The sequence below is a fragment of the Cuculus canorus genome, chromosome 2 (assembly GCF_017976375.1).
Source record: "Cuculus canorus isolate bCucCan1 chromosome 2, bCucCan1.pri, whole genome shotgun sequence".
Lineage (NCBI taxonomy): Eukaryota > Metazoa > Chordata > Aves > Cuculiformes > Cuculidae > Cuculus > Cuculus canorus.
The window spans coordinates 104,929,102-104,946,136 of NC_071402.1; the positions used below are offsets into that span (position 1 = coordinate 104,929,102).

A 17,035-nucleotide genomic window follows, 5' to 3' on the forward strand; every position below is an offset into this window, starting at 1 on the left:
TGTAATCTTAAAAATGATGCATGCAATGACCAACACCTCCATCGCTTCACCAGTCTGCCACTCCTCAGTAGGGCCTGAAAGATGCAATGGATGCTTTCAATTCCCATTAAATTTTGGAACTCTACCAATGGCAGCAACTACTTGAGAGAAGGGAAGGAAAAAATATCTCGAGTAAAGATTAAAAATTGAGGTTACTCAAACCCTTCCTAACTTCAGATCTTAGTATTTTTCATGATATTGGGCATTGGAACACACAAGAATTAGGCAGGCCAGCTGCTAGCCTGCTCTGTCATGAAGAGTGAGTCTGCAATTCAATGTGATTTAGCAGCCAAGTACTCCTGACGTGCTACTCATCTGTTAAAACTGTCCCAAGAAACTGAAAACACCTTCATCAAAATAGCAGCCACTATACGGGGCATTTGGTATCCTACTTAAAAATCATACTGATAAGAAAGTTCATTCTAAAAAACATTTAAAAAAGGTTACAGGAATGCTGTTAAAGCATATTACCCACAGCACTTCAACTGCACATTAGGTCCTATGCAAAGATTTAAGAACAATGCTTTCTTTGTGTGCAACCAGACACACTGAAAAAACAAATTTAATGTCTCCCCTCCCAGTTCCTAGGTCTACCCCCATCAAGCCCTACTATTTCTACAAGTAGAGAGGTAGTCTTATATGCCAAGAAAATGGCCATATTAGTCTCTAGTCCTGATTTGCCAGTACAGTCAGACAGATCTGAACATGCCTAAACCTGAACCTTCAAGTGTGTCAACCTAGATAGAGCCTGACATGCTCAGGCCTGACAACAAGCCAAAGAATGAACAACAAAATGCTCCCTATTTGTCCTAATGGTTTCCACTGGGATCGAGTCAATTTTATTTGTAGTAGTTGCTGTGGTTTGGAGTTAGCATGAGAATAATGTTGATAACACTGTTTTAGCTGTTGCCAGGTAATGTTTATGCTCAGCTGTAATAGAATCAATTTTCTACCCAGCAGCCACTGGTTTGGGGTTTTTTTTCAGATTTATAATGAGAATAATGTGGAAAATACACTGATGTTTTTTAGCTGTTGCTAAGAAATGCATGATTTCCCATGTTTTGACAGTGTATGGCTGCAGAATCAGGACAACTAATTCAAACTGGTTCCGTACCATAGTATCATGCTTAGTATAAAAATGGGAATTTAGCTGGGGAGCAGATATATGATCTGGGTTTCACATTCGGTGTTTCACAATCTGCTATTGCTGCGCTTGATGTTATTACTGCACTTCCTGAAATCTTTGCTATGGATGGGCTAATATCAGATGGTGACTGGTTGTATTTTAATATATTCTTTCATATATATCATTATTATTATTCTTTTCTTGTTCAATTAAAACTGTCTTTATCTCAGCCCACAAGTTTCCCTTTTCTTTTCCAATTTTCCTCCCTATCCCACTGGTAGGGAGGGGCGAGAGAGCAGCTGCATATTGTTTCACTGCCAGGCTAAACTATGACACTACTTACAACTACCTGCCTCTTTAGAGATCCTCCATCACCAGATTTAATGTTCCAAAAGGTCCCCAAAGGGACCTAAAAACAAGTCATCAAGTTGGGTCCAACTGCAAGCAAAGTAGGAGAACCTAATTGGCTCAAGCCACTCCAACAAGTACTAACATTAAAAACACATCTAAAGAGAAATAAATACATACTGGAACTCCCAGATCATGTCTTTCTATCTTGCACATGGATGTGTAATAACCACAAAACTCCATGCAGTAACATTAGCTAGAGAAGGATACAGGATGGATTGTGTCAGTGTATTAGGGGTACTGTAGGTTCTACATACTTTATTAAATCTCATTGGTTTGGGACTGGTAAAACTGCAGGCAGCACCTACAAAACTCATGATTGTCACCAGAATCTCTGTAAAAAATAACTACGTGTTGGATAGGCTTTAAAAAAGCCTTTACTCCTGATAATCTGCCTTCAAAGATGTGGTGCTTGAAGGTTTTAGTGAGGCCGAGCATCTCTTCAGAGGATTATTTTAAATACACAACCTATTCAGAACCAGCATGGCCATGCAATTGGGACAAAACAACCAAGTATTGCTCTTTTCATTTCCTCTGCCAAATGGATCTACTTAACATGGACCAGTATTTTATTTACAACAACTGTGGCTGAATAAATGGAAATATCCTGTCCAAGACAGGATCAGCACAATTGTCTAACTTTGCAACAACTAAAACAGCTACTGTAAAGGTTCAGGAGCAGACAATACTCAGTCTACTGGATTTTTTTCTGCATTATTTTGACTAAGTGATTGCAGTCTTATAAGAGCTCTGTCTCCTCCACAAGTTCACTCCCTTGACTGCATCACCTCTTTAAGTGACCAAAGATGTAACTGAGTTCTGAAGAGATAGGCTGTACTGAACAACCACTGTGGCCTTTCTGCAAACTGGATTTCAGACAAGTCCTCTTTTTTTATTATTAGGAATGGAAAACACAAGCACCCTACATGAGTATCAGGAACACAAACACTACCCATGGATATACAGAAATATATATGGATATATGAAAGCTGTCACTGTTTTTATAGAATGGTTTGGGTTGGAAGAGACAACAAAGATCATCCAGCTTTAACCCCTCTGCCATGGGCAGGGACACCTCCCACTAGATCAGGCTGCCCAAGGCCCCATCCAACCTGGCCTTGAACACCTCCAGGGATGGAGCAGCTACAGCTTCCCTGGGCAACCTGTGCCAGTGCCTCACCACCCTCACTGTGAGGAACGTGTAAATGCCTGCCTTAGGTATTGGACAATAAATCAAGGGGTGGAATAACATTGCTAAACAATGGCTTGTGAAACAGACTTTACACGTCCATTTGACAACAGCTGTGGGACCACTACACTAAAAGACTGCATAGTTTTACCTCCCAACCACACTAAATTTTAGTTCCGCAGTCTGCAATAGGAAAGTTTATTCCCAATAGGCATATAAGCAAAAATAAGACTATGCAAGAGGTTGAAATTAAAAATAATAAGCACACCATAAAGGAATGTACTTCGAACTTCTTTTTGTTCGAATGACAAAATGGTTTGTGTTGGAAAGGATCTTTAAAGACCATCTAGTCCACATCCCCCCCGGTGTTATATTTCCCTTTTTCCAGTCACTGGGGACTTTGTGCGATTGCCATGACTTTTCAAATATGACAGAGAGTGACTTGGCAACTGCATCAGTTCGCCCTGCTTGTGATTCATCTCTTGATGGAAAAGGCCATCTCTGTCAGCACAGCAGTATGAGACCCCAACAGCAAAAGATGAAGAGCTGCAGCCTCATTTAGTAGTCATTTAACCAAAGGAAACAATCTCCAGGGTTCTCAGCACCTTAATGCTTCCTTAGGCACTGATAGCTTTGCAGCATCTAGGACAGGATGACTTCCTCTCCCATGTTTTAAAAACAGGAACATTGCGTTTCTGATATTTCATGGACATTTGATGCTGGGAAGGTACCAGCCAATTGACAAGGGTGGTGGCAAGCAGCAGTGGACCACCAGTTTTTCTGAAAGGTGCTATTTCAACCTGAATGGATGAACATTAGAAAACGGCTGACCTTACATTTGGGAAAAAAAAAAAAGTCCATCATGCGTTTCCCTGGTGTAAAATTATATCTTCTTTAAAGACAACAGGGAATAAAGACTGTTGTCTATCTTTGCCTTCTTCAGAAAGCAGCATCTGTTCCAGTATTCTTAATAGAAACACCAGGCTCTGCACAGCCACAGAATTACATTGCCACATGCCCTGCTCAAAGGGCAAGACGAAGAAGAGGTGAAACTCTTCTCTCCTCTGAAAGCCCCTGCTATCAATCCACTTTAAGCCCCATTTACATCATCATATAATCATATTTATTATTTTCTTTTGCTGTGTTTTTATTGTGACTATATTGCAAATATGATTAGATGAGGCTGGTTGTGACCAAGACCTATCCAGGAAGGACTGGATTAGAAACACCGGTCAGAATACTGTTATTTTCAAGCAGTAAGCAGAGTCAGGCAAATGACCCGCTTATTTTGAAAAGATTTATTCAACAGCTTTTCGTCTTAAGGCTTCATTACATGTGCAAGGCACATACGAAAATGACAGTACGTCTCACCTTGCTGAATAGTGGGCTAAGTGCGTGGATAGCTATTCCACTTTACTATGCAAGCAAGTAATTGTAAAATAGATTTCAAAAATTGAAGTTTTGCTCAGCGGCTGCAATTTAAGAAGATTACAAAGTCCAAATGAAAAACATGTTTCCCAGAACAAACATTTCCAACAACCACCAGTACTGGTTATCCCAACTTCTGGATGACAAACCTAAGACATCTCGGGGCTGTTTCTAACAAACTGTGCTCCAGGTTACTCAGACTGTAAAATCAAGTACTCCATACCAATGTCAAAATCAGGCCTACACTGTCTTGACGCTGGACACCAAGAATGAAAGCAGACAAAGCCCACTGTCACCTCCAATGCCAGGAGCATACCACTCCAGCTCATAGTTCCTCACTCCAGTTCATAGTTTCCTGAATTGTCACCAGCACACAATACATCTTTATCCTTTCCTGCGAGTTCCTCTCAGACCTTTGCCCTGGAGAACCATAGCTTTAGCAGACAACAGAAGCCAGGATTTAGTTTGCCTTCTCCATCCAGATTTTATGAATCTGATTAAATGAGGACAAAAAAAAAAATATCTCAGCCCTTTATATATTTGTATTTGCCAGAAGAGCAAACCTAGGGAGATTTCCATAAATACTGATCCCACTTCCAGCTGCACGTAGTTGTGCTATGCTTGAAAACAATTAGAAAATTACTCCAAAGACAAGTAGGAGCAAGCCACAGCTTGCTCATTTCTAAATAACAAACTAACCAGACTAGCCTGCTACTCTGTCTCAGAAAAACAGTAAATATTAAAGGCTGTTCTCCCTAGGAACAGAAAGGGTCACAAAGCTTTGTAGCTTCTAGCACAGCTAAAAAACATCCACCACGTTTCAGCTAGAATGACCGTGGTCTCTACTTTCCCCCTAACAATCCGTACATTTCTCTTAATTAAAGATTATGGGATTACTTAATAATTCCATATTCTTTCTGGCAGCTTTCCTCTCCTCTCATTCATAAAATAAGGGCAACGACCAACCACTAAAATCTCTTTTTGCTACACATTTGATTAAGGGAAAGCTAACATACACAGTAACATTACTTGAGTCACGAGAATACTTGCTTTATTAGCCAGCATAGTGGAGCCTGTAACTTATCATTCAGGATAATTACTATCACAGGAACACTAGCTGCCCCAAACAGAATTTTTCTAAATGGTTTATAATGCTTATACTGATATGAAAGGAGGAAGAAAAAGAAGGAAAAAAAAAAAAAAAAAAAGAAACTTTTATGTTAACTGTTGAACTCCTGGTGTTAAAGCGGTGGATTGCACTCACTTGGAATAACAGGATCAGCAAATGCATGTCGTTATCTTTCCCAGTCAGGTATGTTCTCTGCAGTGCTTTCTAATTAGCACAGTAGAGCTCTGTCTGGGTTGCAAACATCAGTCCAAGGAATGCTTAAGCTCAGTTAAACAAAAAGCCAAAGCGCTTTTTGCTTCTTAGAGAAGAAGTCAAACATAGAACTATATTTTTATAACAGTTGCACTTACTGTATAAAGTTTCAAGAGGTAAGCACAACAGTTTGGCCTTACTTGCTTAAGAACACTTTCCTCTATTCAAGGCTAATTCTAGAGGAGAGGAAGAGGCCCTCACCAACCTTTGTTCTGCTATGTCACAACAAGGCACGTATACATTCAGGGTGGGTTTGTGTATATAGGATCAAGCTGCTAAATGCCTTTGCTTTCAGGCTGGTTTTCTTCCCTAAGCTCCATTCCCTTCCCTTCTCGGTAAACTAACCTTTTTCGACACCTTGCTTAATAAAGTGCAGTATGAGCACAATGTAGGTTCTCTTACTGCACTGAGCACTACACACAAGCTTTAGGAAAAATTACCTTTGTCTGAAAATTAGAGGTGAACAAGTTATCCCACATCCTCCATATGAAGATGTTCCTGTACCACTATGTCAAACACAGGAAATCCTTCCCTGGGGAGCCATTCCCCCACTGCAAAAACTGCTTTATCACATCAATCCAAGCTTTCTCTGTTAGTTCCTCCACTTCTTTCCAGTTTCATTTGCTTTTACCTCCTGCTGTTTGACTGCTGCTCACCTAGCCAAGGATGGAAGCACAGACCTCCAGCGGACCACACCAGTGGTAATGCAGAACACCCGCTGAAGCTTCCTACAGCAAATCTGTACAACACACAGCACCAATATCCTCTCTACGAGCCATTTAAAACTGAGGTGACTGCAGAGTCATTAAAAAGCAAAAATGCCAATATGCATTCCACTCCTGCACCTTACCAAAGTCCTGACATCCAAACACAACATGGGAAGTGATACCAGTTTTAATTCAAAAACTGGTCAGTTAATTTATCCCTTCACTTATTTAACAAGAACGGGTCATTATTATTGCAGAGATCAAAGTGGCCCTTTTCTCATCCTGTTCTCATCTGCTAAGCTTAGTTTCTGCAGTCTGTGGATAGAGCGGACAATTCCTAATTAAAAAAAACCCAAGTTTGGCCTTTTGACATTTATAATGAAGTCTCTCAGAGCTGAATGCTGTGCTCTTTTGGGGTTGTTTGGTTTTTTTGGGGGGAGGTGGCGAGTGAGTGTTGAAACATCCTGTTAGAACTACTATTTGGAAAATAACAAGGACACTATAAACAAGAAGTTGAAAACCAAAAGATTCTAGCCATGCAAAATAAGCATTGTCATTCCTTTAAGGATAACACAAACCACACCTCACTGACTTAAACTCCAGCTGCTCACAAAAAGAAACTTGACATACTGTCTAAAGAAACTGTGAGGTATTAGAAAAAAAAGTTAATGACCAACACACATGTAAGCACACAAAAACACGTCCAGAATCATCAGCCTTCCAGTATAAGTTCCCTGATACCACAGTAAGAATCGTATCAATCAATAATATTTTACTATCCATTACCGAATATTTAAGTTGCGTACACTGCTTGTGACAACAGTTTTTGTTAAGACTTTAACTAAGGCTACTTTATACATCCTGAAAATAATTTGGAATGTTTGTCTATTGATCTGTATTTTGTGATTCAATTTCAAGTTGGATTTATATTATTGAAACAGATTTGTCTTTATTTTCCCACTTACCAACTCAAATGACAGAAAGACGCTTAAATGCTAGGTTATTGATTTTTCAATGTCATCCTGCATTCACATCTGTAATCAGAGACAGCTGAATGACTATCCTCATTCTAGGAAAATTAAACTGGCAAACCAATGCAGGGAGTTTGATAAAAATGATTTCACACAAAATGAATTCAATAAACTGTTGCCCTAATTAACACTAGCTTGTTTTTCTTGAACAAGCTTTAACACAGAAGTTCAGCACGGTGCCGGGAGAGTTGTATAAAGGGTGAGCCTCTCTTTTATTGGTGTGTTGACTGAGCCTCGATGCACATGTTGTTTAAGATAGAGAGAGATTGGTGATAGCTGTGGCTACAGCAGAAAGTAATTATTAATAGAGTCAACGTGTTTTACATACGGATTTTGTACCGCACTTAAGAACACAGGAATTGCCTTCGTCCCCCCAAAGGCTGTCTGGAATACAGGTTCCTATAGAAAAGGCAAATATTCTCATTTTCACTTTACCCAGGAGTTAACTGAGATGCAGCAAGGTTAATAGGCTGCTGTTTCAGAAGGGGGTATCAAACACCTGCAGTAAACCCGGATTTTTGGGAAAGTTCACACTTCTGCAAACCAGCCTAGAAGCAAACCAATCTCGCAGCAAAGGCTTTAGATGACCTCTCGGGCTCCCACCACGCAGCGCTATGGCCACCCAGTGATGCTGCTCGGCTACTTCACGTAATTCTCGAGCTAACCATCTGCTTCACTGCCTCTTAGACCTTTTTCCGAAGGCTTTTTCTCCCCAGCCCATCCCCTCCGGTGCGGGGGTGCCTTGGGAACAGCCAGGACAGGGTGACTTGCAGGGCTCCCCCTCCTTCTCCCCCGAGGGGGCAAGGCTGGCTGCGAGCAGCCTTGGGAAGGGGGGCGGGGAGGGGGGTGCAGAAGACGAAAAAGGCGCTTCCAGATCCTAATTACAGTTAGCGAGGATTATGGAATATCCACTAACCTCTTCGGCTCACGGATGAGAAACGTGACCCCCTTCAATTCCCTGCAGCTCGTCCTGCCCCAAGGCTCCGCAACTCCAACACATCAATGCCCGGCTGCTATCGCTGCAGCTACACCCCCCGGGCTCGGAATCCAATCAGGATCCCGAGGGGGCGGGCTGTGGCCACAGGAGCTGCCGGCGCCGAGCCTGCGAGCTGCCTCTGCAAAGCGTCGGGGTCGGTGCGCGGGGCTGGAGGGTCTCTGGGACCTGGGCGAGGCTGAGGCTGGCAAATAAAACTCTCCGAGACTCCTTCTGGAGTTTTATAAAGCGAGCATCCTTTATGAAGCCTGGGCAACACGAGGGACTGATCACCATTCATCGTGTGCAGCGAGACAAGATCTGGGACAGGATGGATTCCCCACTTTCATGCACATGGTTAAATTCTCCCGGAAATCTCATGCATATTCTATTACTTTCGAAGGACTAATTTTAATGTTATTATGAACATCACAACAGCCAAAACTCTTGCTGCTTTGGAGCCAGCTCTGCCTGACCTTGCGTTTGAGATGGAGTGAGACTGCAAGCAGAGGTGATCACAGAAAAAGAGACATCTGTTCAGCGCAGATCACACTGCACACAAGTCGTTATCATCTTTGAAGAATGAACAATGTCTGGGAAAACACTGTTTAAAATAAAACGTGCTATCAGAGGGACATTCTGTCTAGCTCTCAAAAACTGCAATTACTTAGATGAAACTTAACTCCACTGTAGCTTAACTAAAAAATATTCCACTTTTTGTAATAGTAACTACTTCATTTATAAAGACCTCAGTTAAGCCCACACAGCAGTCACCTCAGCCAGGCATCACCCACAGCCCAGTCACTAAGGGTTTTCAGGGACCAGCACATCAGCGGCACTCGTGTCCACCCCAGCTGCATCCACAGGGTTTACGCTGCAAGTTGAGACTCTGCTCAGGAAATAGGGACTTTTCAGCAGTGCAAAGTGGAAAGGAAATCATCCTGTGCCTGGCTTTCTACAGAAAACAGCTGCTGGGACTGACACAAGAAGTAGTTACTATTACAAAAAGTGGAATATATTTGATTACAGCTAAAGAAGAGTTAAGTTTCATCTAAGTAACTACATTTTTTGAGAGTTAGACCGAATGTTCCTCTGATAGCACGTTTTATTTAATACAGTATTTTCCCAGACACAGTTCAATCTTTGAAGGTGATAAGATTTGTGTGCCGAGTGATCTGTGCTAAACAGATCTCTCTTCGACTGCAATCCCCTGTTTGCAGTCTCTCCCCATCTCAAATGCAAGGTTAGGCAGAGCTGACTCCAAAGCTCCAAATCAGTAAGAGTTTTGGCTGTTGTGAAGTTCATAATATCATTAAAATTAGTCCTTGGAAAGTAATAGAGTGTGCATAAGAGTTGTGGGAAAATTTATCCATATGCATGAAATATGTTCTGTCCCCAGCTCTTGTGTTGCTGCACATGATGGATGGAGATCACTGCCTTGTGTTGCCCAGGCCTGATAAAGGGTGCTTGCTTTCTAAAACTCAAAATGAGTCTTAGAGTGTTTATTTGCTGGCATTTTCAGTATCAGGATATTGCTGGATGGATATTACACAAGCTCTTACTCAAGGCTATTTGTCTCCCTTTCCACAAGGATTGCTTCCAGGCCCACAACATGTGCTTAAGCACATGGAGAGCTAGTTTCTCCCAGCCTCTTTACTTGCCATTCTTATCTACATGCAACAGGATTTCAGCTGCTGTACTGGGGCTTGGCAGATAAAAGCCTGGGAGGGTGTAGGTATTTCCCCTGAGGCCAGTAGTTCTTGCAATAAACAGTCTATGAAGTGAGGATGATCTGAATTCCACAGATCATTCTACACCATGCTGATGTTGGCCATTCACAGATTATAATAGCACATAAAACTGTCACATTGGGACACACATTGGGCACAGAGACCAAATTCTGTACTCATATGCCTCCGATGTAAATTAGAAATAACTGGAGAAATTGGTAACAATTTTTTTTTTGGCACCCGAATGTGTTCAAGTCACCCTGTTTCTGGGAAACCTTGGGGCATGCTGTGTGTGAGTAGTAATACTGTGAATAGCTTACCTTCTTCCTATAAAGCTTAAAAATACACTGTAGCTCCACATTCCTTGAATTCTTTATTCTGAAATTCTGCAAACTGGGATTTTTCCCCCACTCGTTTGTTCCGACCAGTTAACAGCCTTAGCAGTGAGCCTTCAGGAGCTCACTTGGCCTCCTCCCAGCTACATTTGCTTTGCCAGAGTCACGTTTTCTGACGCAGTTAAGGAGCTTTAACTCAGGCAAAACTTCCATAGTCTAATATAACTTCATCTGACCACGAGATTTATATTGACATTATTATGCTGAATGCTTCAAACATGTGACAGGCTGTTTCAAAATTCTTTCCTTCCCCTCTCAAGCACATTGTATTACCACAGGCTAAAGCACAGATCTAACGCATCAGCAGCTCTAATTAAAGTTGTTACACAACTACAGTAAGGGGGAGCTCTAGGGAGTAACTGAAGAATTACATGTGAGACTGACGAGCATGAAATTCAAACATCATCAAAGCATGAATGAAGGCCTACAACATAGGTGTGGTATTGTGTGAAGGAGGACTGGCAGTCCAGGAGTTAAGGCATTTAAAGATATACATCTTGAGTTTAACATATGGGACTGCTAATGACTAGCATGGGACTGTATGCTTAGCATAAAGTAACGAATCAATTAGCACATGATAGGAATCCATAACAAATAACAGAACATATGAAGGAATGCATATGGACGTGATTACAGGCAGATGTAACTCGGAGCCTTTGGATTCTGTAGCAGTGTTCGAATTTGTACAGCCATGTGTTCTACAGGGTGTGGGACCCGTCCAATCTCATAATTAAGCTTGCAAAAAAAATGGGGAAAAAAAGCCACTTTCCAGATGGATTTACTCCCCAAACCACGTGGAAGTGGCAACACACAGCCAAACAGGAAAGCGCAACTGCATCTTTCCACCACACTGTGGAGTCAGGTTAGCTTAAACCAGTCGGGTAACTACTTGCTGTTTGATCCCTGTGTACAGCCTGGTGCTCCCTCTGCCATAGGTTTATTTATCCAGGTGGATAAATAACAAACTCAACATTTAACTGAACTCCAGACCTGGTCAAGATTGGAGGAGCAGTTCCTCCAGAGATGAAACATGACATGGGCTCTGGAGGAGCCATCTGCAGCTGTTAGATGAGCGGCTGGCATGGCAAGAGAGGCCAGGGTCCCCAAGGTGGTGGCAGTCGGAAGAGAAAAACTCCAAACTTGGAAACGGCAGCAAATAGCCCCCAGCATGGACATAGCTCCACCAGTGTATCAATGTCTTACACAGTCTGTTTCTCTTTCCATATTGAAATAGCAGAGAGAGTATCTATAAATAGTGACTACCTTTCAATACCAATAAAACTTGACCAAAATTGGATGGCTATTGTATAGCTTTCATCATTGCAACACTGCAAGGAGAAGGCCTGCAGGAGCAGTTAGGCCAACACAGGCGTAGCTGGGAACCCTAAGCAAGCTTTTGGCACAAAATCCTTCTTCAGGTCTGAAACATACAAAATAGATTTTTCAGAAAGCAATTAGATATGTAGGAGTTAGACCACCCCTGAAGGTAAAGGCAACCAATTCCCACAAAGAAGGGATGTTAATGGAAAGGCAGAGGGAGAGAATGAGAGGTTAAAAACCCTGCAACTTTGCATACAAAACATCCTCTTCACCAGGCTTCTTAGGAAGAGTTCCCACTAGGCTGGGCCACCTGCTCCCTTTTCTGTCCTGTATTTCTCATTGTCTATTTTTTGTTCACATCTGCACATTGTTTTGTTCTGTTGATTGTCTTCCCACGCCATGTTTCTCCCTGCTCTCACCTTCCACAATCCCATAAGTGTTACATGCCCTAGCAAGCAGATGTATTAATTAACTTCAGCTGCAACCTAGCAATCTCTCACTTTGCAATTATTTTGTCAGGAACAAGCAAGCAATGCAAAATAGTCGTTCTGACAATAGGAGATGACTGGCAACCCCTAGAAGCCCTCCGTGGTAAGAAACAGTTTTATTTGAGAGGATTCAATAGCAGATAATATTCCAGTAAATCACAACAGTAGGCCAAAAAGTGTAAATAAGATTCATAGAATCATTAAGTATGGAAAAGTCATCTAAGATCATTAAGTCCAACCACCAGCCCAACTCCACCATGTCTAATAAACCATGTCCTAAAGTACCATGTCTACATGCTTTTTGAATGCCTCCAGGGATGGAGACTCCACCACTTCCCTGGGCAGCCTGTTCCAATGTTTCACCACTCTTTCAGTAAAGAAATATTTCCTAATATCCAGTCTAAACCTCCTCTGGTACAACTTGAGACCATTTCCTCTCATCCTATCACTTGTTGCTTGGGAAAAGAGACCAGCACCCACCTCTCACTATAGCCTCCTTTCAGATAGTTGTAAAGAGTGATAAGGTCTCCCCTTAGCCTCCTCTTCTTCAGATTAAAAAGTCCCAGTTCCCTGAGCCACTCCTCGTAAGTCTTGTGCTCCAGACCCTTCACCAGCTTCATTGCCCTTCTTTGCACACGCTCCAGCACCTTTTGTAGTGAGGGGCCCAAAACAGTATTCAAGATGCTGCCTCACCAGCACTGAGTACAGGGACTGGAAGAAGCTGGAAACTACTTGGGTAAGACAACAAACTGGCTGCAGCTGACCGGAGAAGAATGCCCGATTCAACTCCTCCTGCAGGAAGCACGTGCAATAACTATCAAAGCAGGGGTGATGCACTAAGAACCAGCAGCAGAACACACTCTGAAATTATTGCTAAACTCATTGCTTAATTTCCGATGAATCACAACTGTGAGCCAAGGCTCAGGGGATCCTGTAATCCAGAAGCGCTCACACACACTTGACGAAAGCTGCAGCCTCAGTGCTGAGCTCGGCAACAGCTCTGGATGATCCCACTTAAATAAACTCTGACAGAGGCATTGGCTTACACAGTACAATGATGAGGGATAGGTTTGGAATGAAAAAGATAAGCTAAAGACAGCAGTAATTAAGTTAAATATGCATATCATTGTGTGGAATCAGGTCATCAGATTAGATCCACAGAGTTTTCTTTAGGGATTGCTGGAAAGAGGCAGATATACTGTTGGGTTTTTCAATTTGATTTTAATGCATAAATGTGTTTTTGTGGTGTCTCTTGGTTTGAGGCTTGGCCTGGAAAAAGTAATAAAACAGCAGGAAAGAGAGCAGATCTCAGCACAAAGCAGTGGGTTCAGGAGTCTTTTGGATCATCATAGAATCATAGAATTATCAATGTTGGGAAAGCCCTAAAAGATCATCCAGTCCAACCGTCAGCTCAGCACCTCCAGAGGTAAAGACTCTACCACTTTCCTGGGCAGCCTGTTCTAACACTTCACCACTCTTTCAGTAAAGAAATTTCCTAGTATCCAGTCTAAACCTCCCCTGATGCAACTTGAAGACATTTCCTCTCATCCTATCACTTGTTACTTGGGAGAAGAGGCCAGCACCCACTTCACTACAACCTCCTTTCATGTAGTTGTATAGAGTGATAAGGTCTCCCCTCTGTTTCCTCTTCTCCAGACCGAACAATTCCAGTCCCCTCAGTCGCTCCTCCGAAGACTTGTTCTCCAGCCCCTCCACCAGCTTCATTGCCCTTCTCTGGACACACTCCAGCATCTCAATGTCCTTCTTGCAGTGAAGATCCCAAAACTGGACACAGTATTCATGGTGTGACCTCACCAATGCTGAGTACAGGGGCACAATTGCTTCTGTGATCCTCCTGGGCACACTATTTCTGATGCAAGCCAGGATGCTGTTGGCCACCTTGGCTACCTGGGCACACTGCTGACTTATATTCAGCTGGATGTCAACCAGCACCCCCAGGTCCTTTTCTGCCAGACAGCTTTCCATTCATTCTCCCCCAAGCCTGTAACACTGCACGGGCTTTTGTGACCAAAGGGGAGATGGGATCTAGGTTCCAGGGAGGGCTGTGCTCCTGCATGGCAGTGTACTGGGAACCACCACTGCCTCCTCAGTTTCAGTCTCAATTCAGTCCCTCAGCTGAAGCTGCGGGACACCCTCCACCTCCACAAACAGAGAGGAAACCCCAACCCCTACTCCCGAGGAGAGGCACCCTCAGGAAACATGCCTCCCCCCAGACAGGCTTGGTGCTGCACAAAATGGCAACAATGGGGCAGGATGGGGGTTGCAGGGAGGGTGCACACTGAGGGACACCCACGAGGGACCCGTGGAAGTGATACAAGAAGTCATTACTATTACAAAAAATGGAATATTTTTGATCTAAGCTAAAGTAGAATTAAGTTCCATCTAAGTAACCGTATTTTTTTGAAAGTCAGACAGAATGTCCCTCTGATAGCATGTTTTCTTTCAAGCAGTTTTTTTCCAGATGTTGTTCGTACTTTGGAGATGATCACGTCTTGTGTAAATTATGATATCATAGAATTACTAGGCTGGGAAAGACCTTTGAGATCATCAAGCCCAACCACAACTGTACACTACGAAATCATATCCCGAAGCACTTCATCTACCAGTCTTCTAAATACCTCCAGGGATGGTGACTCAACCACCTCTCTGGGCAGCCTCTGCCAGTGCCCAATAAAAATTTCAGTGAAGAAATTTTCCCTAATGTCCAATCTGAACCTCTCCTGGCACAACTTGGGGCCATTCCCTCTCATCCTATCATCTATCACTTGGGAAAAGAGACCAACACCGACCTCCGAACTCTATCGAATCTCCTTTCAGGTAGCTGTAGACAGCGATAAGGTCTCCCCTCAGCCTCTTCATCTGTGCTGAACAGACATCTCTTTCGTAATGTCCTCTGTTTGCAGTCTCTCCCCATCTCAAATGCAAGGTCTGGCAGAGAGCTGACTCCAAACCTTCAAATTAGCAAGAGATTTGACTGTTGTGAAGTTCATAATAACATTAAAATTAATCCTTGGAAAGTATTAGAATATGCATAAGATTTCTGGGAAAATTTATACATATGCATGTAAGCGGGAAATACCTTCTGTCCCCTGCTTTTGTCTCGCTGCACATGATTGATGGAGATCACTCTCTCATGTTGCCTGATAAAGGGTGCTTGCTTTGTAAAACTCCAAAACAAGACTTAGAGAGCTTGTTTGCTGGCATTTTCAGTATCAGAGGGAATGGGAAGTGCAGGGAAGAGCAGGTGCTTGGGGGTAGAAACAGAGGCAATGACCAGGCTGCATTGTGGTGAGGGAAGCTGCACAGTGAGCAGCTGAGCAAGGAGTCTCAGACCTGTAAGAGGGTGAGCAAGTGTTTTACAAGAGTAATTATAAACACATCATGTCACAGTGCGATTGCCAGGGCCATGTAATTGTGCTTTAAATTCACCTTGCCTGCTTTTAGAAGTGGGATGTGAGGCAGATTAATCTAGCAAGGGGCATAGAATGTTCTGAGTTTGAAGCGACCCACAGAGATCATTGACTCCAACTCCTGTCCCTCCAACCCCAACATTCACGCCATGTATCTGAGGGCATTGTCCAAACGTTTCTTGAATATTGTGAGGCTTGGCACCATGATTGCTTCCCTGAGGAGACTGTTCAGTGCTTCACTGCCCTCTGGGTGAAGAACCTTTTCCTAAGATCCAACCTAAACCTGCCCTGGGCCATCTTCCTGCCATTCCCTTGGGTCTTATCATTGGACATCGGAGAGATGAGTGCCTGCTTTTCCTCTTTCCCTTGTGAGGAAGCTGTAGATGACAATGAGGTCTCCCCTCAGTCTCCTCCAGTCACAGACCAAATGACTTTACCCACTCCTCATACACTGCAAAGCCTGATACACAGTAAATACTTGGGCTGCTGTAAAGATCTGCTCCTCTAAAGCCAATTTCACCTACTATAATATAGTTTCCAGAGACAGCACTGCCCAAGGAAGAACCACCAGCTCCCATGTGGAGGTGGAGGTGCAAGGTGCCAATGATTCTGCCCCATGGCAAGGAAATCCTGCCTCAGCCAAATGGGTGTGAAAACAAGTGCAGGGCCACAATACCCTGTGCTGTGGGAACCCAGTGGCAGAAACACAGCTAGTGGGAATTTGAAGAAGGAGAGCAAACGTAAAGGAAATGAGTTGCGGTAACTCATCCACATGGGAAGAAAACTACAGTCAGATTTGCTTTGTCATTCAGACACCACAAAGAAAGGGAATTGCTATGTTTCTTTCTCCAAAAGTTGAAACTCTCCAGTTTTGGACTGCTTCTGTCATTAAACCAGACAGGGTTTCCCTCATCCTTTCTTGTTGGCGAGGCTGGTTCTTCCTGCATCCCAGGGTTTTTACTCTAAAAATTAGGGTTTTTACTCTAATCAATTTCTTCCTGCCTATTGCATGAACTCTTAAAGTGCAAGAAAGGAGCAAGTAGCATGAGGTATAAGAGCAGGGTGGAGCACTTCTTTTAAAGCCAGTTTTTGATAAGTTGAAGTGTTGAAACAAAAAGTAAGCATCCTCCCTCAGACTGCAGTAATAGCAGGCTGTGACAGCAAGATGGCCCTGTTTCACTGCACAGCTCTACATCGCACTGTACCTCTTCTGTCAAGTTTAGGGATCAGCTGGGTTTTGGAAAGTTGGTTTCCCAGTGCATCGCGGCTTTTTGGACATGGCATACGCAGCGGAAGAGACAGAATAGAGGCAAGAGCAGTCCTTCCAGCAGCAACTCGCAGCTGCAGTCAAATTAAACTGCACCTACTCTTTGTTTTGACTCAAATTTC

The 17,035-nt window shown here is 43.0% G+C and overlaps 1 protein-coding gene across 3 annotated transcripts in view; it reads right to left on the reverse strand.

Annotated features, from left to right (window-relative positions):
• The window catches only part of BLVRA (biliverdin reductase A), a 34,615-nt gene extending 26,244 nt beyond the window's left edge, over nt 1-8,371 (reverse strand). The window contains exons 1-2 of one of the 3 annotated variants that reach the window (XM_054059119.1): nt 8,226-8,277; nt 7,244-7,312 (exon numbers count right to left, since the gene is read on the reverse strand). The gene's annotated coding sequence lies outside the window, so the exon portion shown is untranslated. Of the gene's footprint in view, nt 1-7,243; nt 7,313-7,637; nt 7,704-8,225 lie in introns of those variants that run through there. The other 2 variants (XM_054059120.1, XM_009568471.2) reach the window with 2 other exon arrangements.
• Nucleotides 8,372-17,035: the final 8,664 nt, after the last annotated feature.